At 33.5% G+C, this 26,549-nt stretch overlaps 1 protein-coding gene and 1 long non-coding RNA gene across 2 annotated transcripts in view; one reads left to right on the top strand and one right to left on the bottom strand.

Moving 5' to 3' along the window:
* CALCR (calcitonin receptor) overlaps positions 1–26,549 on the bottom strand; it is a 152,079-nt gene that overhangs the window by 97,995 nt on the left and 27,535 nt on the right. The gene's annotated exons all lie outside the window — the stretch shown is intronic.
* Positions 316–26,549, top strand: LOC103226546 (uncharacterized). Its single transcript, XR_494894.3, has 3 exons — positions 316–445; positions 8,318–8,367; positions 24,722–26,549. It is a non-coding gene; the product is annotated as an uncharacterized lncRNA (long non-coding RNA).

The raw sequence follows: 26,549 nt of genomic DNA, 5'->3' as shown, positions 1-26,549 counted from the left end.
TATAGGGAAGTTGGGGAATTAGGTAGATTAATACATATAAAATGTTTAACAGTCCTCAGCACACAGTATTTAATAAATATGTTGAGCATTATCATTATTTATATTATTATTAAAATACTTTTGAAAGACATTTTCAAATTCCATTCTGTTACAATATAGTCTGTGATATGGTTAGGCTCTGTGTCCCACCCAAATCTCATTTTGAGTTATTATCCCCAGGTTAAGGGAGAGACCTGGTGGGAGGTGATTAAATCATGGGGGCGATTTTTCACATGCTATACTCGTGACAGTGAATAAGTCTCATGAGAGCTGACGTTTAAAGGGCAGTTCCCCTGGACTCGCTCACCCTTCTCTCTCCTGCTGCCACGTGAAGAAGTTCCTTGCTTCCCCTTTACCTTTGACTATGATTGTAGGTTTCCTGCAGCCTCCCTAGCCATGTGGAATGGTGAGTCAATTAAACCTCTTTCCTTTATAAATTACCTAGTCTTGGGAAGTTCTTTATGGCAGTATGAAAATAAACTGATACAGTTTATCTTCAAATATAAACATTTTTCAAACTGTGTTCATAAATACAGAATAAATTACTGTTATTTTTGAAGAAGAAGCAACTATGTCTCATTTGTTGAAAAATATCAGAGTTGCAAATATTACTTTCAGTTTCTCAAGCAGAAATAATGGAATATGCAAAAAAAGATGGAAAATAGCTGGTAGATATTAATAAAGGAAAGTGAGATGAAGATAGACCCTGAATCGGAATTGCCAAATGAGTTCACAAGGAGGAAGTAAATGCCATTCAACCTGATGGTGGGGAACGAGATTACTGGTGTATGAGGACTTCGTTCAATTAGTTAGTTTTTACTTTCTTGACAGGAAATATGTAAACAATATGTGTAGCATTTTACTTAACTATTTTCCCTACATTTCACTTATACCATGATTTAATCATTGAGAGAGTAAATGGAATATTTTCCATTTGTTGCATCAGAAGAAGCATTGTTGACTATTTTTTACAGTCCTCATTGTTCCTTATTGTGCTGTTTTTATTTGTATAAGTAAATGTTGCTGAATTTAGAAAATTTATTTTATTTCTTGCAAAGATATAGCATTCCTCCCACCCTACTTAATTCATAATAATTCCATGTATAGCTATAAAAAAGAGAAAAACATCAACTCTACAAAAATTAGCTTATTTACCTTGGAGAGAGCTAACTATAGCTACAAATATTCTGACAAAAAATGCAGGTTTCTTCTATAGAAATTGCCTGATTTTTATTTATTTTAAATGCTATGTGATGCACTTCCTACCTGAAAGTGGGGCCAATTTTTTGATGAACTCTTTTACTTTGAGTTCTATTGAACGTAAAGAAACAAGGACAAAATTTTGGTGCGTATTTTTAGATTTATACTTTTTATAGGGACACTTTAAATGGTGTTGGAGACCATTAGCAACAAATACGTGCAATTCGAGAAAGGTCACCATGACTTCCTGCAAATTAGGGGTTTTATTAGGAAACCATGGCTATAAAATATTTGGTGTTGGCTTCCTGTGTAGGTGACACATTTCCTTCCCTATGTTTCACAGCCAGTGAAAGGTCCAAACCCTTCACCAGGTACATCTAATGTTATTTAAAAAAAAAAAATTTCAACAATTTGTCACATTAAGATCTTATTTAGTAAATAGCTCTAGGGACTATAAGTTCTAGTACGTCTGAATTCCAATTGATTGATTTGTTGCCAGTAAGGCTAAAGTTGGGGCCAGCCTAGGTGAACCGTACCTCTGTTCAGTGGCCCAGGCCACAGAAGTCAGTGGATACAAAGGCACTTGGTAGGAAGATATGTCTGGTATAGTAGCAATTGGCCACCTCTTCTATGCACGAGAAATAGTATACTGTCCAGATCCTACTGGCAAGTAGGAACAACCTCATTTTTATAGATACAAAGGAATTAGCCATATATTAAAGTGAGTACATTCATATTTCCCAAATATATATTTTTCCTTAACCACAAAAAATAAATGTACCAAGAAAGTACATCTTCTAATTCAGGAAGCTAGGGGGAGAATCTGCTGCTGATAAACATTACAGGGCTATAAGATCCCTTTAATTTTCATCCTATATTCTAGATTTTATTTTTCTAAAGTATTCTTTTCATAGCCACATAATTCCAAACCACTCTTTTTGAATCCATATAATTCATTCCTGGGGACTCTTTCTCATTCAGAACTGTGCAGAATCATGATATGAAGATGCACAGATATTGCGATACCTATTACATATCTATTAATACTATTCTATTCCATTACATATCTATTAAATACTTTATTAAATAATTCAAATCTGCATTAAGAATTAAATAATTCTTTCTCTTTATCAAAATCCCAAGAGATACAACATTTTGATTGCTAACTTTTGTTATGTGGTCAAACTCTTGCTTTATAGTATCATTTTGGAGAAATCAAAAAATTATCAACAAATTTCTGAATGCTCTTAACTTCAGTGAATTGTTTCCCTTTCCCCAATATTTTGTTTTATTTTTTGAACAATAGTTCAAAGATAACTTCCATAATTATAAATATGTAAATGAAACAATTTGTGTATGTTTGCATGTGTGTCTGAGCAGGGATTTATTTATTTATTTTTTTAAACACAGCATGAGGCACATCACTCATATCATGGAAAAAGCCATTTTTAAGTTTATCAACTTAAAAACTATCCAATTTTTTAGGTGATATATCTAGCAAAGATATAAAGAAAATAGCTTTAAATATCTCAACGCTGATACCGACTTATCAATTTGTAAGATATTTGAAACTATTTCTCTTTTCTAGTCAAGATTTATCATCATTAACTGAATTGAATATTATGTGATTGTTTGCTTTGGATACTCCGTGGACAGGAAGCATATCTCTCTCTCCTTCGTTTTTGGCCCTCTGGGTCCTTCAAGGGCTTTCAGAACTGGGGGCTGAGTGTACTTGCACATAGGTATGTTCACCTACTTACCTGTCTATCCATCTACCTACCATATCCTTTTCATGTAAATTTTTAGGTGTCAAGAATTTGCCTTATAAAAATGAAGTATTTCAGACTTGCAGGGTAAAATTATTTCTACAATTTCCTTCAAATCTTCCCATTTTGAATCTAAGTGAATTGAGTCAAACAGAGCTGAGTAGTCTTTACGAGATCACAAAGCCAGTTCAAGGCATAGTCAGGAAAAGCCCAGCATGCCATCTGTGCTCCAGGCTTCCTTCAATTCCATCATGCTCTCTTGTTTTGTACAGTTCCTCTCATGTTAGTATGAAGATATATATGATTAAGAAAAAAGACAAGTATTTAAGTTAATGATTTTTTAAAGTCATGTTCTGATATGCCACCGGCAAACCTTTTGGAAAAAAAATCAAGGAATGAAGCACAATCAATTTATTTTTAGTTAGCTTATTACTTTCTGCTTTTTTCAGTTTGTTGAAAATAGGTGAAGAAAATTGAGATGATTCTACTACTACATTATTAAAGTTAATGTTTTAAATTAGCATTTGAAGCAATACTGATCACTTTGAAATAGAATAGAATATGGTAAATTAAAATTTATTTGTTAAAATGAATACTCAAGAACACTTCATCTATGAATGTGTTCCTGGATTAATCAGGGTGCTAATTTGTTTCCCTCTTTACCACTTAGAACCTAGAAAAATTGCTTTGAATTTTCTCTCCAATAGTTTCAAGTATAAACAGTTGCCTACTTCATTCTGGATTGCATATTATACCTTTCCATAAGGACTTGATTTTGACATGCTTCTGTACCCCTCACGGTCTCCTCCCTGTTTTTTGGTAGAAACACAGAAGGTGCTTAATAAAAGCCTTGAAATAGACTAGGGATAAAAGAATGAATCCATATATACATTGTTCTTGTAATCACTACATTTCTTATTTAGTTCCTCTCCTGGACTGTGAGGTTATTGCAGGCAGAGACTGTGTCTTATTTGCTAGTGTATTCCTGTCATCTACTAGCTATTCAGTACTGCTTGCAGAATGAATCAATGATTTCTTCTGACTTTTATTTAGGTATATGTCTAATGTCTTTACCTAGTCTGAGAGTTCTTTGAGAAAAGAACTCATATTCTATTGATCTCTGTAAGCTTCAAATAAGTTCTTATTATGCTATGAATAAAGTAGCACTTCAGAAGTACTAGTAAATAAGCCAAATATCACCTTAGATTGCTTTTTTAAGTCCAGGACTTTTTTTCTATTTTTATAAGCACAAACCATGCTATTGAAATAAAATTCAGGTCAATATAAAGAAACTTCTAATATTTTTATATTATTCATTTGATATCTAATTCCAATATCTAATATTTTGATAATGAGGTAAGTTTCCTTTCGAATTCATTGATTTTCTAAGATCCAAAATCTAACAAATGTGCTTATTACTGCCTAATAGTTTCTCTAATGGATGCTCATACTTCATAGAAATTATTACAGATAATGTATTTATAACTCTAAGACTCTGACTATAACACTATATAATTACATTTCCTACTTTCATCCTTGAATATGTTTCATCACACTAGTAGTAATGTTACTCATTAAGTAAAATGAAAAATATATAAAGAAATAAAAAGTTGGCTAGAGTCTCACCACCCCCAAATGCCTCCAATGTTTTGGTCAATTTATTTACTATTTGGTTTTTTAAAACACACATTTCTGATTTTCTTTTCCAAGTTATATTCAAATTGTAACAGTATTCTTATATCTCATATATTTTATTTATTAGCTTAATTTCTGCTTGAGGAGAAAAACGCTTTCTAATAGTAACTAAGCAAATATAATTCCAAGTTGTTCCATGCTTATTATGTTCTCTTCCCACAGAGGGCTCACATATGTAATCATTCTCACAGATAAAAATGAAAATAATGTACATATGTGTATATGTGTGTAATTTTTATAAATATCTGTATCTATAATCCTTTGTCTCAAGTAGATAATGAGACTCCACAACCTTTCCCAGAAAATTAATCCCAAAGATACTTATCACAAAGCACACTATAAAGTAAATGTTGTGTCCCTATTGGTTTCTAATACAAAACTAAAGATTTTAGGGCAAGTCACATAACCTCTAAGCATCAGTATCTTCATCTTTAAAAATAAAGGGCTTATATAAATACTTACCTTATTGTGTTGTTTGGAATATTAAAGAATCTATGCCTGCAATATGCTTAGAAAATATCTAATTCATACAAAATACTTCATAATTAGAATTATTCTTGCAGGGAAAGTCTTATGGTCAAAACATTAATTCCAAATTTTGAGGTTTAAAATTTTTTCTTTTCCTAGACTCAGGGAAATAAAAAATGATAATAGTTTCTTTTTCATAATAATATTTTAGAAGTCACTTAAACATTCCTATCTCCCCTCAGTTCTATACATTCCTATCTTTCCACTTGACAAATGCAAAAAAAAGTTAGGAAACATTACCTTTTAATACTAGATCCCTGCTATACTTTTATCCAATTATTAAAAAGAATTTTTTTTAGCAGAGTCTGGCTTTTGTGTAACAGAACTTGCTAGGCTACTAGGGGCTTGAAGGCTATCTCAGAAGTGACCTGGTTGGATTTCTCAGTACAATGTTCAAACTAACAGCATGAAATACTTATCTCATCATGGCAGAGAACTGTTGAGGTTAAGGAATAGAGCAGAATATGAAGCAGAGCAGGTCATGGTGTGTATGTTGAACATAGCAAAGGGGCCTTGAACTCAATTCAAACCTACTTTGTCAGAGGACAATGTATTCTGTCTGGCTAACAGTACTACAGTTCATACATTTACTGAGATCAAGGATGGAGAGTTAGTCTAGAGATTTAAGTCAGTAAATTTGTCAATTTAAAAGTTTGACAGTCAGTTAGAAGCCAGATTGACAATAGTCAGGCAGAATTAATTCTTAAATTGTGATTGCCTTGAATGTAACATATTTCAATAACGGCTTCAAATATTTTTCTTCAGTTAATGTTCTTTATGCAGTTAAGAGATTTGTTTTACATTAAGTTAATTTAAAAGTTACTGACCTTGGAAAAAAAATCTCTTTTGTGGGGAGGAGGCATGGGAATCAGTGTTTAATTCTAGTGGAACACATGAGCACTATTAGCCTTTGCTATTAACCTTTTTGCTTTCACTGTCACTTGTAGACATTTAATTTTTATAAAGTCATGAGATGCAAAATAGTAAATAGGAACAGATGAGATGTGATTGGAATCAATGGATATTGCAAGACTTCTCAATAAACTGTTCTAATGGGAAGTCAACATAAAGATTAGAAACCACTATTTCAAAATGATTCATGGGCAGTAAGATACAGAAAGGGGCTTTAGAGTCCATCTTTGTGAACTGGATCACTTTTGTTTGTTCGTATGTTTGTTTAAGTGAGGAAACTTGGACCCTAAGTGATAAAGTGATTTTCTCCAAGATGACACTACTGAACAGTAACACAGCATGGATGAGATACCGTTTCCTTTGGCATTTATTCTTTTGTCTCACCAATACATCACACTGTTACTTGTCCTTTGGAGATAAGTGGCCAACATTCTCTCTAGAACAGGATAGCAAAGAAGGGGGTAAAAGGCAGAGAATTACCAATACTGACTCAGTATATCAAAGAAGGGGGAAAAGGCAGAGAATTACCCATACTGACTCAAACAGTATAGCAAAGAAGGGGAAAAAGGCAGAGAATTACCAATACTGACTCAGAGATAAGATAAAGGAAAAAATATAGATTGCAATTTATAATGTATATTATGATTCATATAGAATTGTATATGGATTACTTATTTAAGTGTGGTCTTAAAGAATGTTAATAAGACTTTTGAGATATTCTAGAGAATATGAAATAATGTAAAGTAATAATTTATGAAATTTTATTCCATTAAGGCAAGTCAAAACATTTAAACAGTAAATTGTTGCAAGAAGAGATAAAAGACATCCTGTGTTTATTCAATAGATAGTCCAATATGTTAATTCATTCCTTTAACTACAAAAATTTTAGAAGTTTATTCAACAACATAGTTACTTATGACTTCAACAATTTCTTTTAAAGGAGAAAGACTCTATGTGTGACAACATAAGATTGTGACCAATTAAAAATAACAAAATTCTAGCTTTGAGTCACTCCATTCCATGAATACATGGCATTAAGTTAGTTATATCATAATATAAAGTGAACCAAATTGTTCCAAAGAACATAAAACTATAAAGTAAAACAGTTTTTGGGGAAAAGTCTATTTTTTTCTTCATACCTGATCTCTTTCTCTCAAATTTGGATTTGTATTATGAAATGTATTTTTCTTTATAAGGTATGTTTATATATGAAAAGTAACTTTAAAGTTTTTAATAGAACTTCAGATTCACCCAATAACATATCTACTTTTTTCTCTCATCTTTCTAATAGGTGTCTTGGCAAATGGAAGAATTTCAGGGAATTGCATATATATAGTATATTTATGTTTATGAAATATGTACATATCATTATACTAAAATAAACATGTAAACATATTTATACAAATGTATATATGACATATAACTTTTTATGTGTTAATACATATTATATGTTATTCACTGAAAAGCACAAATTTATATTTAAATGGTATATCTGAATGTCGACTATATTTCTATATGCAAGTTGTCCCAAAAGGCTTAGTACAGTTTTAAACTTTAATCACTTCCATACTATAAATGCTACAAACTTATAAAAATAATGCTTGAAATTTAATTGCTTAAATTATTTTGTACTAGTTTTGTGATTTTTGAGTAATAATTTTTAAATTTCAGTTTGCTTTAGGACCTCTGAGTAAAGATGACAAATTAAAAATTAGCAGCCGTCTTTAGCAAATAACTGACTGGTTCTAGAAAGAGCACAATCAACATAAATTTTGCCCACTTCAAAATGCTGTCTAGGGATAGCCCTGCATATAAGCTTCTAAAACAAAACAGTAGTCCACATCTATTATAAAAGATTAACATAAACTACAGAAGCACTTTATTCAATGGAGGCCCATTTCATCAGGGCAGAATTCTGTGCTCCATTATGTAAGTTTGATTTAGTGGGAAAGAAAATGTTATCTTCAGAGTTAAAATGATTAAAGCCGTAGCATGTTTGGAAGACACAGACTTGTTCAGTTTTAATAACAAGGATGAACACTTTTGTTATTTTTTGCCTCAAAAAATTTAATTGGTAAGTATATTCAAGAAGCATAGTAATCTAATGGTTTATTTGAGGTTTCAGAATATAAGATATCATTATCTACAGCTCTGAAATATTCGTATCTTTTCCTCAGAGTCTAAAACTGCTCAGAAAATGTTCTGGTACCTTTGATTAGTTCAAAAGGTAAGTCCAGGTTTCAATAAATTTCGTACACTTCTAACAAAGATTGTTGCTGCCTGAACACTTTCAGGCCCATTGCTGTACTACACTCACTTATGCATTACCAGCACCAAGAACAATGTCTGCACAAAGTATATGCTCAATAAGTTCTTGGAATATTTCTGAGAAATTTAAAATTTTATGGTATAGTATAAATAAGCCCTAAATCATCATTGTCTAATTATCAAAATAGATTTTATTTAAAAATGTAATATAATCTTAAAGGACTTTGACAGATAATTGGCAGTATATGTTATTCATCATGTAGCCTTTAAAGAATAAGTTAAACACAAAAGAAAAGTCATACTATAATTTCCTAAAGTTTAAGTTCCATAATACTAATATTCTATTTGACCACAAGATACTTGACCTGATTAAGGCATCTGATTTACTCCCATTCAAGTTGCTAATTTAGCCTGATACTGATAGTATTTAACCAACTTTATCAAAAATTTTGTGAGAAAGGAATTTAGCTTATTTCTGTAAGAAATCTTGGTCTTCAATTTCTTCTGTAGTAATGCTGTGCTGTACAACTGTAGGCATATGATTTTTTGAAAATGAGTTTATATGAATGCATATTGCATGCATGCATGGATGAATGAATGACATCTGGACATATGATAAAGATATAATAAAGATGTTGATATAGTTTGTATATTTGTCTGCACTCAAATCTTATGTTGAACTGTAATCCCCAATGCTGAAGGTGAGGCCTAGTGGGAGATGATTGGATCATGGGTGTAGATTTCTCATGACTGGCTTAGCACCATCCTCTTGGTGCTGTTCTAGTGATAGTGATGAGTTCTCGTGAGATCTGGTTGTTTAAAAGTGTGCAGCACCTCCCCACTCTCTCCCTCTTGTTCCTGCTCCCACCATGTAAGATACCTGCTCCCCCTTTGCTTTCTGCCATGCTTGGAAACTTCCTGAGGCTTTCCCAGAAGCAGGAGTCACCATGCTTCTTGTATAGCCTGCAGAACCATGAGTTAATTAAACCTCTTTTCTTTATGAATTACTCAATCTCAGTTATTTCTTTACTGCAATGTAAGAATAGACTAATACATATACACTTCATGTAGTTGCAAAGCAACCATTTGAAGAACCACAAGAACTACATATTTATTATTATTATTTTTCATTTATTTTTAAATCACGCATCCTATAGACGTCAGGTAACTTTTCATGTGTCTTTATTTCTTCTAATTTCATATTTGGACATCTTGTATCTGAGATATACAACTTTGATTAAAATATTGAGTCAAGGCACAGTTTAAAAGAACACCAGATACTAGCATTTGCTCAATGAAGAAATAAATAAAGGAAAAGATGACAAACGTTTGGATGAAGTCAGTGGTTACCACTCTAAAATACTTAGAACAGTCATTGGAAAATCAAACGAATGTTAATATATGTGAAGGCAAAATTTAAGTCTGTGTTTAGAGTAACAATCCAATTTACATTCTCTCTGTAATAGCAAAAGCCTTACAAATACCACTATTTCTACATTTCTATACATAAAGCACAGCTCTTGTTTTCATTGCTCTTTGTTGTACTCCAGTTTCATAGCATGATCTCTCAGGTAAATTGGTTAAACAAATTGAACAAATATATACTAAAAGGTATTTCCACTATTATTTTTAAAAATCAAGTTCTAAAAAGAGCTCCTTTCAATTATTCCTATTCTCACTTAATTATGGGGCAGGTCAACATGATTATCCCTTATTGTGGAAATGAGAAAAGTGTGTTTTAGAAGTTAAGTGATCATCACAGAAAGTCAGTGTCAGAAGTTGTGATTTGGCCAGGCGCGGTGGCTCAAGCCTGTAATCTCAGCACTTTGGGAGGCCGAGACGGGTGGATCACGAGGTCAGGAGATCGAGACCATCCTGGCTAACACGGCGAAACCCCGTCTCTACTAAAAAATACAAAAAGCTAGCAGGGCGACGTGGCGGACGCCTGTAGTCCCAGCTACTCGGGAGGCTGAGGCAGGAGAATGGTGTGAACCCGGGAGGCGGAGCTTGCAGTGAGCTGAGATCTGGCCACTGCACTCCAGCCTGGGCGACAGAGCAAGACTCTGTCTCAAAATAAAAAAAAAAAAAGAAGTTGTGATTTTTTTTTTTATTTATAGATCACAATTTATTTGATTTATAAATCAAAATATTCAGACTGCCTAGTCCTTTCTCAACTACCATTAATAGATTATTTGGGTACTGAGCAGGCGGACCAGTTTTTGTTGTTTGTTTATCTTGTTTTGTTTTACATGCTACAAGTCACATTGATTATGTGACTATTTCCACCTTTAATCTAACTTTAATGCCACATCACTCAATCATAACACTCAATTTTTTTGATTAATATATTAGACAGGAGGCCTATAATTTCCTTTACACAAAAATAATCTCAAATCATCTACAAGTGGTACATTTTAAAATTCATTAGAGATCTTTGACATGCTCTTCTATTAGCAAGATTTCAGAGAGCACAGATGGCAATTAGTCACACAGATGCTGGTGGTTAAATCCTTTGAGTGAGGAGAGCAGCACTATCCATGAAAAGAACTTTCAAGTCTCTGGAAACAAACAGTAATATTAAATGCCATTCAAAGCATTTCCTGTCAACACTCCAGTCTCATTACATCCTTATATAAATTCTCTGCTCATTTTTAAACTTTCAGAATGGCTGGTTGTTGGAAAATCCAATCCTAGCAGGATGGAGGGCCCTTTAAGCTACTGGTTCTTCAAGTGTAGTCCCTGGACTAGCAGCACAGACATCACTGGAGAGCTTGTCAGAAATGCAAATTCTTTCGCCTCACTCCAGACCCACTGAACCAGAAACTTTAGTAGTGAGGCCTAGCAATCAGCATTTTGATAAGCCTTCCAGATGTTTCCCATGTAAACAAAAATTTGAGAATCTTTGTTGTAAGTTATTTGGGAGGTGCCTGGGGAAAAGGCTCTCCACAGAGATTATAATGGAATGTACAAGTTAAATTATTATTATAGTTTACATTATATTTAAATTATAAAACATTATTTGACCATAAACAGGATGTTAAATTCTTTTTTTATGTCTTTATTTTGAATTCATTAGAATTAATGTAATTTAATTAAGAATTTCTCAACATAACACTATATGGATACTACATGTGCCTTCACTCTGTGGAGAAGAATTTGCTTTAGGCAATGGAGGAATGGAAATTATTGAGTAGGAACCTGGGCTGAGTTGTTACTAAAGTCTGCATATTGGCAGGGATTTGAGATACTAAATTACTACCTTTGGTTTCTCATATGTCCATCCTCCATGCCCTGTGACTTCAGAAACGTACCCTTCCATCACACATTAACTTTACATATTATGAAACAGAGCAGAAAATCACACGCCATACTGGAAGATGGAGAAATCAGCAAATTGTCAATCTAGAGTGCTAACATGGAATAAGTTTCTTTTGCTTGAATTTATTTTTATATACTCCTCAAAGCAATTTCACAATTCCATGGGAATATGGATATATGTGATCTTACAATTATATTTACATTCTCTAACCCTTGATTTCTCTTGATTTCTTTAACTGTGTTCATCCTTATACTAGTTTTCATGTCAACAATGCCAACTGTGAACACAACTTGTAATGGAAGCTTAAAAAACAAGCAAAAGAAAAGTCCTCTAGCTTAGAATACTTGAAACAACCCAAAGATTGGGTTAACTAAATCTTAATCAAAATTCAATGTGCAGCGACTAAAATTTTAATATGATGAAGTCATCCTCAATGAATTATCATAAAGGTTTTTATAAATTCATTGATCTGAAGAATACTTAGTACATATAACTGGATAAATAAATTAACAATGATCATTAATATGATTAACATATACTCAAAGTTAAAAATGTCATTCTTTCTAATATTTTAAAAAACAACTATAATGCAAGATTAATATGTGTTTTGGTAGTATAAACACTATCAAATACCCTAAAGTACTATCTCTTGATAGCCATGAAGAAATAATTGTCATAACTATATGACATGAATAAAAGAAAGTAGTGGTAAAATAAATCAGTTTTCACTGCTTCAAAAGTTCCCTCCTTTTTAATTTTGGGAGAGAGACTGCAAAAGATGATGAAGTCTGTCTAAAGGCAAGTGCAACCTCTATGATAAAAATCTATCTTCACAAGCCTCAAGGAGAGTATATCTGGTGTTGAAAGGTTTAGCTCCAAGAGTGTAACAGTGCTGAAGACAGGGAGGGAACTCTTGCCAGTCATTCAGTCTTTTCTACTCTCTTCTATCACTACTTTATAAGTCCTCCTGATATTTGTGCTGATGTTTGCTGCTCCTCTTTTTGCCTTAGGCAGAGTAGAGTAAAGTTCAGGAGGTTAGGTTAAAAAAGACCCCAACCAGCAGGGAATGTAATTTATTGACGGCGTTCTTTACAGATAGATAATGAGAGTGATGAGAAAGCTACATAATTGCTCTTCATAGTGTGCCAAAAGCTCAGTCAACGGCTGATATACATGAAACAAAATTATTAAAGCACTTTATATCAGACACTGGAATGGTTCCCTAAACTGGGACAGACTTACTAACAGCCCATCTGGTTAGGTTTTGGAAGAGTGGACAGATTGTGGCCTATGGATGCAATTCTTTACAATACAAATGGCAGGTGTGATCCTTTGCCAAAAGACCTAAGAGCACTTCCACAGGAATTCAATACAAATCTACATCATACAATAGCCTTGATTCCTCATGTCCAAAGCAAAAAAAAAAAAAAAAAAAAAAAAAAAAATTACTTACTCAACCCTAACTACTTTTCTTTCATGAGCTTTCACAAAATGAAGGTGATAATAGTATTTGCCTTCCAGGATTGTGACAAGTATGAAGTGGGAAAATACCTAGAAACACATCTGAGGGATTAAAGAGGGTAATTCCCTAAAAATAACCTGGGGACTAACATTTTAGAGGATAAAAGTGAAGCCAATTTCCTCATTTTTATCCTTGTTTATTCAATGAAATTGGTAACCTAAATTGAAAAGTACTCTAATAACATAGTTTTGTTCAACTTCATTTTATTATTACATTTGAAATACGTAATAATGGCTTCGTTATACATCATTTTGCTTAAAGTCACAGTTACCAAGAACCTATTGACAATATTAGGCGAGGACTAACTGTACTCCCTTTTTCTTGGGACTCAATGTGGTTTTTATTTTGAATAAGCCAAAAACATGTCTGATAGACACTTTCATTTTTTTCTGTATTGGCTAAAATGCCCCAAAAATGGCTTGGTACCAATCGTCCAGTATGATTTTATTTTCGCAAAATGTTCTAGAACTCTTTCCTCCAGAAGCCTGACACTTTTTTACAAATTACGCTTCGTACTTTCAACGTAATTATCAGCCTTTGACTTCTGTTGAAGTGCAAAGACCAATAGGAGGGATGAAGCACTAAACTGCTATTGGTTTCTGTGTTAATGAAGCATTGAGATAAGGTTCCAATGGGAGAAGAGGTTGAAGGAAATATTTTTTTTTTTAAAAAAGTGGGGGCATTGTTAGATGCTTAGACAGGTACTGGAAGGTTTAGGTGTGGAAGCACTCTGAAAGGCTGGATTTGCTCTGATTCGAAGGAAGTATACAGATGGGGTTCTTAGCTCATAAAACTTTGTAGGTAAGTAGATCTAAAACCTATAAAGTATCAATGTTTTAGAGACTTTTTTTTTTCCTTTCCCAGTAAATTAAAAAAATAAAATTAAAAAATTACTCCATTTTCTTCTACTATAAATATTTTATCTTTGGGAAATAAATCTGGAGGTCACTGCTCACGGGTTTGGTAGTAGCCTGCTTTTACCTTCGTAATGTTTAGCAGTAGTACAGACACTCTCATTGCTCTAGAGACCATCTCTCCATCCCACATTTTAAAGTAGAAAACAAATAGACCACCATTGGTTAATAAAGGATCAATGTGTTTATCTAACATAAGCATAATTTTGAAAATACCACTATAAAAAGAATGATCTAAAGTAGAAATATGACTATAAAGGTTTTGTCAATGTCATAAAGTTCTGAATACAAATAGCTAAATATAAAGCTAAGAAACATGATTTAGTATCCATGTATCAAGTGTTTGACGACTGCATAACGGTCTGATATTTACAATAGCCCTAACAAGTACATATTTTTATCTCCAGTTTAAAGAGTAGAAAGTAAAGCTGAGTATGATTAAGGAGTAAATCCAAAATCACACAGAAAGTAAATGGATGAGCTGAGATTTATAAAGTAGGAGAGCCTGCTCCAGAGCTCACTCATTTCCCTGTACACAATGCTGCCTCTTAAGATGTGGTCTCTCTGGTCACAAGTGCACAGAATTGCTCAAGATGTTAAGCTTGACTCCTTCAAAAATAATTGTCACTCTTTTGAATAAAGATATCAACGCAAGTAGACATTATCTCAACTATGTTAGTACCCTTTCCAACAAAATTCCACTTTTACTAATTACAATTTCAAAAGAGGCCATGCTTAGGAAGGGTTTTCATTATCTAATAGTGATAATGAGGGAGTATTAAACTCATACATAACAGGATTATAGAACTGAAGACAAAATATTCTTCTGAAACTGGAGTTTCATTACATTTTTCTCTTCCTCCTTCATTTTCCAGTCAAATCATTGCAGCACAAGGCTTTACTGAAGAAACACACAGCTGTTACAAGAAATATTTATTCTAATACAAGTCCAGAGAGCCTACAGTGTTTAGAAATACATAGAAAATCCAGTATGGAATTATTCAAATACAAAAGAGAACATTTATTGAATTATACTAGGTGTTTTATATAGAGCGTTCAATCTATATAGAATCCAGTAGAGAGACTGATTCTTGCCTTCATCTTACAGATGAGAAAACTAAGGTTTAGAGAATTAAAAACTTGCCCAAGATCATTAAATCAGTCAGTAATTAAGCTGTGATGCTAATCTTCCCAGCTCAGTAAACTATAGTGCCTCTCAACATTATTTACAAATTGTTTCATGGCTGTTTGTAATCTTTCCATAATTTTTCACTTGAATACTCAGAAATGAAAGTAAAACTCACTATTATTGAATCTTGCTGACCTACGATTTTTCGTTTTATACTTATGCTCTAGTTCTCCAAGTCCAATCAACATTTCCTGTAATAATAAGACATAGCTTATATGAGACATAGGTAATTACACAACTGAAATCTATGGGATAATATATCCTAAACAAGCTGAAGGGCAAATATTATTCTTCCCACTAAAATAATTACACCTAGCTGGGTATTTCTCCATGGAAGTTTAAATTTCTTAAGTACATGGGCCCGTCTTAACTTTTTATTCTTTAGCACTTAAGCACACCTTTCATCAGTTAAGTATGAGGATGACATAACATTATGTATGCTAAAGTCTTATGAACTGAAAATGGACACACATAGTGATTGTTATGACACTACTACTTCTATGAATAAACTCACAGTTTTTGAATGTATGAGTAAATAATGTTTTCATAGAGACCACAGGGCATCTCTCCTTGGTCCAGTAGTTTTCACTTGAGTTATACAGAAAATTACAACAGACTGTCAAAACTGAAATAATTTCATATTTAAAACCAGAAACAAATAACCTCAACTTATTCACCAAGGGCTGTGTATGCTCTTTATGGATGTGTCCTTGGCCTAAGAGACGGTGACGACTTCTGTGACCACATTATGAAGTTAGATGCAGACTAAGCCATATTTTGGGACCTTTGGAATTACCAAACAAAGCCGAACTCTCTTGCTAATGCTATAATATGTAAAGTTCTCTGGTTAAAAACAGAATTTTCAGTTTAAAAATATATTTGAAATAGTTTTTTGCATCCACTCAAATCTCAGCCTTCTTAACCTGTATCACATTGAATAATTTTATGTATTTATTTAATGCTGCTATCTGTATGTATGTCCATGCTAGTGTAGATAATGCATTCAGGTTAATATTTTGCTACTGCCTTTGAGGAAAAGGAGTAACTTAACTGGTGAAGCTGTCCAGTTCTTTCTTGCTTCCAGTCATTGATTTTAAGTTGTGTGTGCAGCAAGTGTAAGAGCACTTTTTAAAGTGGGAAATAAATCCTGATAGCTGTTTTCTGTGCTAAATGCCTCTTGCCCCTAGACAGACACACACTATTTCATGGAAGTGAGTGGCATACTTTGCCAGTAGCCCTAGCCATTAATTGTGTTTGTGCTCTAATGATCCGCTTAGAGAAATCTGTCTCATAGTGCCATTCACTTCTGTTTAAGAAACGTTAATGTGTCCTATTGACTAATTTTGGAAAGAAAAAACAGAGACTCTGCAGAAAACTCTGAATTATTTTGATTTTATGTAAAGAATAAAATCTCTAAGAATTATAGAGAAAAGTGGACTGCATCATCTTTTTCTTTTCCCCCCAAGAGTAAACCATTTTGTTTCTCTTATATGTTTAGTAACTTCTGAATTTTTTTGTATATTCTCATGGAGTTTATTTTTACTATTCTTGACTTTTTTTTCTTTTGGATCATTCTTGACATAAGACATTCGTGGTGGAATTTAAGTATGAATTGTGAATTAAATTATGGTATTATATCACTGTTAAATTTCCTGATTTTGAGAACTCAGCTGCAGTTATCTAAGAGAATACACTTGTTCTTAGAAAATATACACAAAATATTTTAGGGTAAAGTAGCACAATATTTCCAACTTACCATTAAGTGATTTAGAAAAAATATAAATGTTAAAGATTATAAAGAAAATGGATTGGAAAATCTGGATAAAGAACATATAGGATTTTTTGTTACTATTCTCGTGACTTTTTTCTAAGCTTGAAATTCGATGCAATCAAAAAGTAAAAAAGAAAAAAAAAACTAATGTTAAGAAAAAGTTGTGAGACAACTTTCCTCATTTTAAATAAGCATTCATAAACATTTATTAAATTGTTTAGTGAAGTAATAAAGTTGTTTTATCTTACATAGTGTTCCAAGTTTTAGGTTATAGTGAAATTCTCTCATTGCCACCATCTTCTAATGTGAATTTAGTACTTCAGATGAGAAGAATATAGTTTAATATTTTGGGTAATGAAGGTATCATTTGCTAGGTTACCTCATGGAACTGCAGTATATCAGAACAGATTAAGACAAATATTGGTGGCTGAAATGGGAACAGAACTGATGTCTCCTGATGTTATTTTTCTTTCACTATGTTGCATTAGATAATGCTTTTATTAGTTTAGTTCTATAGTATACATTTTCAACTCTTCAATTTACAGTTTTTTTATAGCTATGATTATTTTAAATTTAGCCTTTAGCAATTAGCTTATTTAATCATTTCTTGCAATTTTATTTCAAAAAATAACAAAAATAATTTTATGTCAATTACTTAACCAGCTTGTTACAGTGCTTTCCATGAAACACATTTTACAAACTTCTTATCCTTGTTTTGATTATATATGTGCATACACACACACACATACATACATATATATAAACCATCTGGATGAAAAGTCAACATTTTAATCTCTTATGAAAAGTAAAACAACATATTTGAGAGGTTTGTATTTTCCTGACCAAATCAATGAAATTGACTATTTTATATGAGATCATTTTATTCGGGTCCCAAGACAATGTATTTTATGGTATCCCATTCATAAATGTAAACTTAGTTTATTAAAATGGGTATTATTAAATAAAACATTTATCATATTTTTCTAGTAGAAAATTAGCCAAATCATGTGCTCAACATGTGCATTTTAAAAGAAATCACTAAATTTCATTTTAGTGATCATTTTGCTATAATAATGGAAAATTAATGAAGAACATAGAAAATATAATAAGGGACTAACTTAAATTGTTAATAAAGTTATGCACTCAAAATACCTTAAATATCATAAGGTCTTTTTCTTTATTGGGACCTTTGTGGTTATTACAATTACAAAAATAGCCAAGAAATGCATAGTATGGTTCTACTGAAAAAGCAAACAGGCCTGGATAACATATCTTTTCGTGTGTCTGACTTCCTGGATAGATGATTGTCTAGTTTATTCCTACCCTCTGGGGTATTCCCAGCATTTTTAGTGTGAAGAAGTATTTATTTCCTGTCTCAGTTTCTTCTGCTATAGTTTTATGAAAGTTATTCTTCTTCCACTTTCAGTGGAGATAGTAAATACTTATTTTTAGTTTTTGGAATTAACATCTTTTTAACATCATTGTATGCTGAGATCTTCCCTCAGTTTAGGGCTTCTATCCTGGGCTAGGTAATGTTTATTCCCTTAATATTGAAACCATTCTGTTTCTCAATATTTAAAATACCTTGGCCTTCTTTCCTATATTCTGGTGATACTTAACCTGTTGTTTTTGTTGTTGTTGTTGTTGTTTTTTGTTTTTTTGGATTGCAGATCCCTTTTGTGCATCTGATGAGAGTCACTGACCTTTCTCTAGACAGATAGGTGTACATGCTCAAGACTTCACGAACCTTTTCATGTGTGCTGTGCCTCCTAGAGATTGTACATGCACCCTTTGGAATAGAGGTTGTCAAAATAAAATAATCTGCTTAGATGATTATTTAAACAGTGGATTCCTGAGACCAATCCCCTGAGATATTAGTTGAATACAACTGAGGAGGATCTAGAATCCATATTTTAACAAACTCTAGGTGACACTGATGTATGCAGATGGTGTTATATTCTGAAACAGACTCCTCTAGAGTTTAAGAGTCTCAGATGAAACATTTTCACTCTATTCTTCTTCCAGATTTTGTATTTCTCAACTCTTAGAAGAATCTAAACTCAGAGATCTTATATGCTTTATTCAGTATGTGACGTTGTAACATGTTGATATGTTACAATAGCTCCCCAGGCAGTTTTCTTCTCATTGTCGTTCTTTCTATATATAAAGTCCATTAAAATCCCTGGGGTATGGATTTATGAAATCCCAATCACTAAATCAAAGGCCCATCTCTCCTCTGAAGTGTCTTGTGAATTTCGTAGCCTATGATGATCTACATTTATTGACTATATCACTTGTTTGGCAAATATATCATGTTTTATGTATTCAAAATCTTGGTTGCCATTTAGAGTAGGTGTATTATGATTATCTCAGTTCTGCCATTTCAATCACGGACTTTTAGGATCTAGTATTATATATCTATTTAGTTACCAATTACTCAGCCCAGTGTTCTAGTAATACTGAGAAACCTAAATCATTCTTGGTTGATGAATGCATGGCTCTGTAAAGAAGTGTTCCTCTGAAATCAGTGACTCTCCTTATGAGTCTCTGACAATGTATTCTTTGGTCAATTACAGCCAAAGAGTCGTTTCTAGATGGTATACATCCCTGGAATCAGGCATATATCACCTAGGGTTATATCCCAGCTCGAATATTTATTGTGTGTTCTTGTGCAAGTTACTTAACACCTCTGAAAGGCTTGGTTTTTCCATATGTAAAAGGTGGTTGCTGAATGGGGAAAGGCAGAACATTCTATGGCAAAGGCTGTGATGGAAAGAGCATGGTGTGCTCCAAGAAGTAAAAGAAACTTCCCTCTGATGTAATTCTAGAGAGTAGGAAAGAGAAGCAGTTCACACCTTTGTATGACCTGAACTGAAGAACCCACGTCAAAGTAAGGATTTGTGGGGCCGCTGTCCACTGCTGAAGACATTCCAGGTCTACAATGAAATGAGGCAGAGGAGCATACAGCAGCAGAGATGAGAATAAGAAAGTGCTTCCTGGTTTCCTACTAGGCTTTCAATGCCTAGTTCCATTCCCTTGAGGGAACTATGGAGAGAAGAAAGAGAGTAGCTGCTTTCAGATTCGGAAAGTCCGCAACCCTAGGATTCTTCCAACAAAATACTTGTTGCCCTGATGACTGCGAATTAATTTTTATGTGCAATCAAAAACTCCGATTAATTCAGCAGGACTTGAAAAGCAGGTAATTCAATATTGGACCTGGTGAGTTTTCAGTGCCTGTGAAAGGGTTGCATGGGTATACTAAGTAGGAAGACAGCAGTCAATGGGTAGGATACTACTCTTTTGTATGGATGGCAGGTAAATACATTGGCCCATTTGAATACAGTCTTTCTGTTTTTGTTAAAATTGCAGTTGAAACTATTTTGTGCTGATGTTCAACATTTTAAATACATGGTACCATGTAATAAAATTCTGTTTGAATTGAGATCCAATAAAATGTTTACATTTATTGATAAAATTTCCAACTATTTTGATCTTTATGTAACTCCCTGTGTTTCTTTATTTGCATTTACTTACAGCAAAAATCAAGACAAATTTAATGCCCCATGGTAATCAGGATATTTTAAATGGCTAACAAACTTTATCTTTTCTTATTCCTTTTAATAATTTGTATTTGTTTTATCTCTAACTGTCCTAATTTTAAAATATGCTCAAACTTTATGATAGCTCTAAGGAAAAATATATACATCTTTATTATATTTAAGTGGTATAAACAGAGAATGGGAGTATATAAACATTTCTCTATAAATCAAGTTAATTCAGCATCTTTCTTTGCCCACTCATAATCAGGATTCAGTAGAAAACAGTTCAATATTAATAGCAAAAAATTCAATTTCATTAAGAAAAATGACAAACGAGTGATTTGGCATTAGAACTAACTACAGCCTTATAAAGACTGAACAAATTCAGATATGTTTTGGTTTATACTTTGTAAAATATGATTGCCATGCAAATTCACTCCACTGGGCTGAACAAGACATACAAATTGGATTATAAATCTCAAAGTGTCAAAGTCAAATTATGACTTTGTAAATGAAACACCAAACTTATTATTATTTGAGACGGAGTCTCGTTCTGTCGCCAGGCTGGAGTGCAGTGGCGCGATTTCGGCTCACTGCAACCTCCGCCTCCTGGGTTCAAACGATTCTCCCGCTTCAACCTCCCGAGTAGCTGGGATTACAGGTGCCCACTATCACACCCGGCTATTTTTTTTTTTTTGTATTTTTAGTAGAGATGCGGTTTCACTATGTTGGTCTCTCTCTCTTGACCTGGTGATCCGCCTGGCTCGGCCTCCCAAAGCGCTGGGATTCCAGGAGTGAGCCACGGCGCCGGCCTTTATTTTTACGGTAAAAGAGCAACATAATTGAAGTTAAGTGCTAGAAACTGGGGAAAGATACATTCACTTCTGTATTTACAATAAATATTGACTTCAGAAAAATATATTGAATACTTTTATTATTGAAAAAAATCAGCTGCTGAGGTGTTTTATGTTCTTTTGGTATATGATAGGGCTAGAGGACAGCACAAGATTGTGACTTATGTGCTAACATACAAAGAAAGCTGCTGAGTGCAATTCAAGTTCCATCCTATCCGTTTGTCCACATGCAGATTTCAAGAGCTATATGGCTGGAAGTATTCACCCTTCTTAAAGAGTTTGGTCTATGGTTATCCACAGTAAACTGGATCTCCAGACTTCTAAATAATCCCTATAGTCTGCTATAGGGCATTAGACAAATTTGTGATGTTTTTACTTTCTGAGAAACTCTTTGATGAGCATTATGTTAAAATTCACATTAGTAGCTGGTATTTTTTGGACATAAACACAGTATGGCTGATTACATAAAATTTGGAAAATCAGAAAAAAATACATAGAGAAAAAAATCACCAAAAACTAATAAATGAGTGATAATCTTTGCTGCCATTTTGATGTTTACCTGTCAGTCTGTTTTTCTACGAATGCAAATCTATACAGTGATATGTTGCTTAACGACAAAGACAAGTTCTGAGAAATGCATCCTTGGGCGATTTTGTCATTGTGCAAATATCATACAGTGTACTTACACAAACCTAGGTGGTATAGCTTACTATACACCTTGGTTGGACAGGATAGCCTATTGCTCCTAGGATACAAACCTGTATAGCATGTTACTATAATGGGTACTCTAGACAACTGTAAGATGATCGCAAGTGTTTGTGTATCTAAACATATCACAGTGTAGAAAAAATACAGCGGAAACACAGTCTGAAAGATTTTTAAAATGGCGTACCTGTGCAGGGCACTTATAAACGGAGCTTACAGGACAGGAAGTTGCTCTGGGTGAGTCAATGAGTGAGTGGTGAGTGAATGTGAAAGCCTAGGACATTACTGCACACGATGTAGACTTTATAAACACTGTACACTTAGCCTACACAAAACTTATGAAAAAATATTTTTCTTTCTCCAATAATTTATATTTAACTTACTGTAACTTTTAAAATTTATGAACTTTTAAATCTTTTGAAGTTTTTGGCTCTTTTGTAACAACACGGCTTAAAACACAAATTGTACATATGTACAAAAATGTTTTATTTCTTTATTTTATAATATTTTTAATTAATTTTTTTCTTTTTAAACATTTTTGTTAAAAACTAAGACACAAACACACACATTAGCCTAAACCCACAGGGTCAGGATCATCAATACACTGTTTTCTACCTTCGTATCTTATACCACTAGAAAGTCGTCGGGGCAATAAGACACATGGAGTTGTCATCTCCAGTGACAACAATGTTGTCTCTGGAATACCTCCTAGAGGACCTGCCTGAGATGGTTTTGCAGTTCACTGACTTTTTTTTTTTTAAAGTAAGTAGAAGGAGTACATTCTAAAATAATGGTAAAAGGTATGGTATATTAATATATAAACCATCAACATATTCGTTTATTATTATATATTATGTAATGCACATAATTGTATATGCTATACTTTTTGTTTGTTTTTTGTTTTTGTTTTTTGTTTTAAGATAGGGTCTTGCTCTGGGGCTACAGTTATAGTTGTATTATAGTTGTATATAGGGCTATAGTTAGACACACCAGGCTGGTGTGCAGTCGCACGGTCTCTGCTCAGTGCAACCTCCACCTCCCAGATTCAAGTGATTTGCATGCCTCAGCCTCCTGAGCAGCTGGGATTACAGGTGCCCACTATGGCAACTGGCTAATTTTTGTATTTTTAGTAGAGACCGGGTTTCACCGTGCTGGTCAGGCTGGTCTCAATCTCCTGATCTCAAGTGATCTGCCCACCTCGGCCTCCCAAAGTGCTGGGATTACAAGCATGAGTCACTGTGCCTGGCCTGTATGTTACACTTTTATACAACTGGTAGTGCAGTAGGTTCATTTACACCAGCATCACCACAAGCATGGAAAGTAAGGCTACAATGTGAGCATGGCAATGGCATCACTAGATGATAAGAATTCTTCAGCTCCATTATAATCTTATGGGACCACTGTTGTTTATGCAGTCTATATTTGACTTAAATGTCATTGTGCGGCCAATGATTATACATATATACACACACACCTGAGAACGTACAGTTATTGTGCATTTGGGATCATACTATAACTAGTTTTTTTGGCTAAGATTTTTTTCCAATTAGATTTTTTTCCAGGCCCAATTTTTTTAAAACCAAAATTTTAACAATGACACATTAGTCTATCAAATTGTTAAAACTATCATATTTAATATTTTAAATTATTGCTTAGTTGTATTGTTTCTTCCATTACTGGTCTCAGTAATTATTATAATTAGTAGTTAGGGTATATTTATATGTGATAATAATTGCTACGGTACTTCTGTTTTTTATATTTTAGTAGAAATTAAAAGTAAACAAGACATAAACTGCTTAACATACAAACAAAATAAAAAAGCAGAATAGAAATTGAAAAATTTACAGCATAACTTAAGACCAATCATGACAATTATGACAATAAACGTAGTTGGAATACACTCTTCCATTAAAATATAGTAATTTCTAATTTTGTTTAAAAAAACTATATCTTGCTTACATTGATAAGAAACTAAAACAAATAATGAAAAAATTAATGAATAAAATAAAAATGAAATTTCTTCTGATACCAAATATTAATAAAATGGAAGAAGGGTTAAAAAATTAAAAATCAGGTGGGCTAGAGTCTCCATATGCTAGCTAAGGCTGGGTGTTCACAATTTTTTAAGAAGTCTTCCAGTTTGTAGGCAAATATTGTACTAGCTACATTCGTTTACATCTCTCATCGTTAGTAAATTTGAACATTTTTCATGTATTTTGTTAAGACTTTCTCCCTTTGGTATTTGCTTTCTATTTTCTTTGCATATTTTCATATTAGTTTGTCATTTTTGAAAGAATTTTAAAACATCATGGATGTATTTTTAATAACTTGTCTATTATATAGATTGGGATTTTGCCTTTATTTTTCTTTGTAAATTTTGTTTATGAAGGTTTTTTTCACACATAAAATATTTTAGTTTTGCACTGTATGGTATTTTGCTTTTCTCCTTTGAATAGTCTGAGATATAGACTCATCTACATGTTTTTCTAATTCTTCGTAGGTCTTTTAATTGGAAGTTGGAATGGGACTCAACAAGCTTCTCAGCAACAGTGTGACCTAAATGACGATTCCTTTATAAAGGCAGATTTGGCCAGGAGGAGCTTGTGGCAAATCTTCCCACAGCTTTCCTCCAACTGCTCAACAGCAAAGATATTTATGTCACTGCGAATCTCTACACCTGTGGTCAGTGATTTCATGCTGCTCATGGCTCATTTCATGCTGAGCAGCAGGAAAGGCCGTTGTGCAGCTTTCCCAGGCTGAATATGAACTCATCTTTTCTGGAGCTGTCCCACACTTTCCCTAGACTGCGGAGAAGGGCAGAAAACATGCTCTGTGGTACTATTGCTTGGACTTTTTCTTCAGGCTGCTTCACGGATAAGGTTGGGCCTGCTGCAGGTTAAGTTGGTGGGATGGAAAGGATAAGGTACTCATGTGATATGTCTCTCAGCCTACCTTGTAAACACAGAGGCCTTACACAAATGCTGTTCCAGTTGATATTATTATCAGGAATAAAGGAACTTAGTTGGCTCCTGGATAAAATATGACTTTCATGTATGCTGTTGCTTTTCAGGTTACATAGATTAAAAATCCTGTCCTCTGGCTGTAGAGTGCTGGTTTTGTTAAATTTAGACTTAGAAGGGAAATAAATATTAAAAGAATTTAAACTATCCAATGTAATTTCTGCCTGTAGATAGACAGAATCAAACAAAGTGAATTTTGGTTAAGAAGTTGCATTTAACAGAAATTTAACGTGGTATGTCCTCATATTAGGATTATGTTGAATTAAAAGATCCAGGTCAAACGACCTTGCCTGCTAGACTTTGATGATGTTTTGCCAAAAAATGATGGAAGTCCCATCTTTGGGGCAGCTGATGCTAGGCTAGCCAGGACCCTGAGAACATGTTTTAAAAAGACCCTATGCTGGCAAGAAGTATAGAGATTACTTCATGGGACTTCTGAATTACCGATTATTTTTGCTGGATTTTTGACACAGTATTAAAATTTTTAAAATCTAAACAAAAAATAGCTGTCAACTTCCTGAAGTTAAACTTTAGTCCTGCAACTACCACGGGATTGACCTCATATCACCCCTTTTTCATCATCTGACAAGGGTGGAGATTGGAGCAAAAGCAAGGAATATCCTTACTACTACACTCCATGCTTGGGTTTCTCTTGGACAAAGTGAGCTTTTCTCTAGCAACTAAGCCTAATTAGGGATTAGAGTAGGGGCAAAACAAATGAAACAGTCATAAGAAGCTCCCCTACATGTATACATTTGAGCACACTCTCTCCCCTTACTAAAAAAACACACACACACACACACACACAAAATACTGCTGCAAATTAACAAATTCAGAAAATGCTGATATGAAAGAGAATGCCATATTCTAAGAATTTTTTTTCCGTAATCCCATAGGCAATATCAATATTTTATTAATAGGATGTGAGTAGCCCATTAACTCTAACAAGGTCCAGGTATCATGCAAGGTCCAGGTATCATGCCAGGTGTTTTATTACAGAGCAAACCCCTACACCCTGTATTTCCCAATAAAGTAGTGGCTCACACCTGTTGTCCTGAGGTAATTTTTAATAACATCCCTGTTCACTCACAAAAGTGTACCAGTTTGAATGACAATTTATATGGTTATACTATTTTTATGTGACTGATTATCCTTTATCTTAAAGAGAACTGTGACAAAGATGCTATTATTATGATCCTCACTGAGGAACTGATTTACATAAAGGGTAAATAATTTATTTAAAGCCACACAGTATTTAAGTGGCAGTAGCTGGAAGTCAAACCCAGACTGTCTGGCCTCAGAGCCTGA

Source organism: Chlorocebus sabaeus, chromosome 21 (genome assembly GCF_047675955.1).
Source record: "Chlorocebus sabaeus isolate Y175 chromosome 21, mChlSab1.0.hap1, whole genome shotgun sequence".
Taxonomy (NCBI): Eukaryota; Metazoa; Chordata; class Mammalia; order Primates; family Cercopithecidae; genus Chlorocebus; species Chlorocebus sabaeus.
Note: the sequence above shows the minus strand (reverse complement) of the source record. Positions and strands in the feature narration are given on the sequence as shown.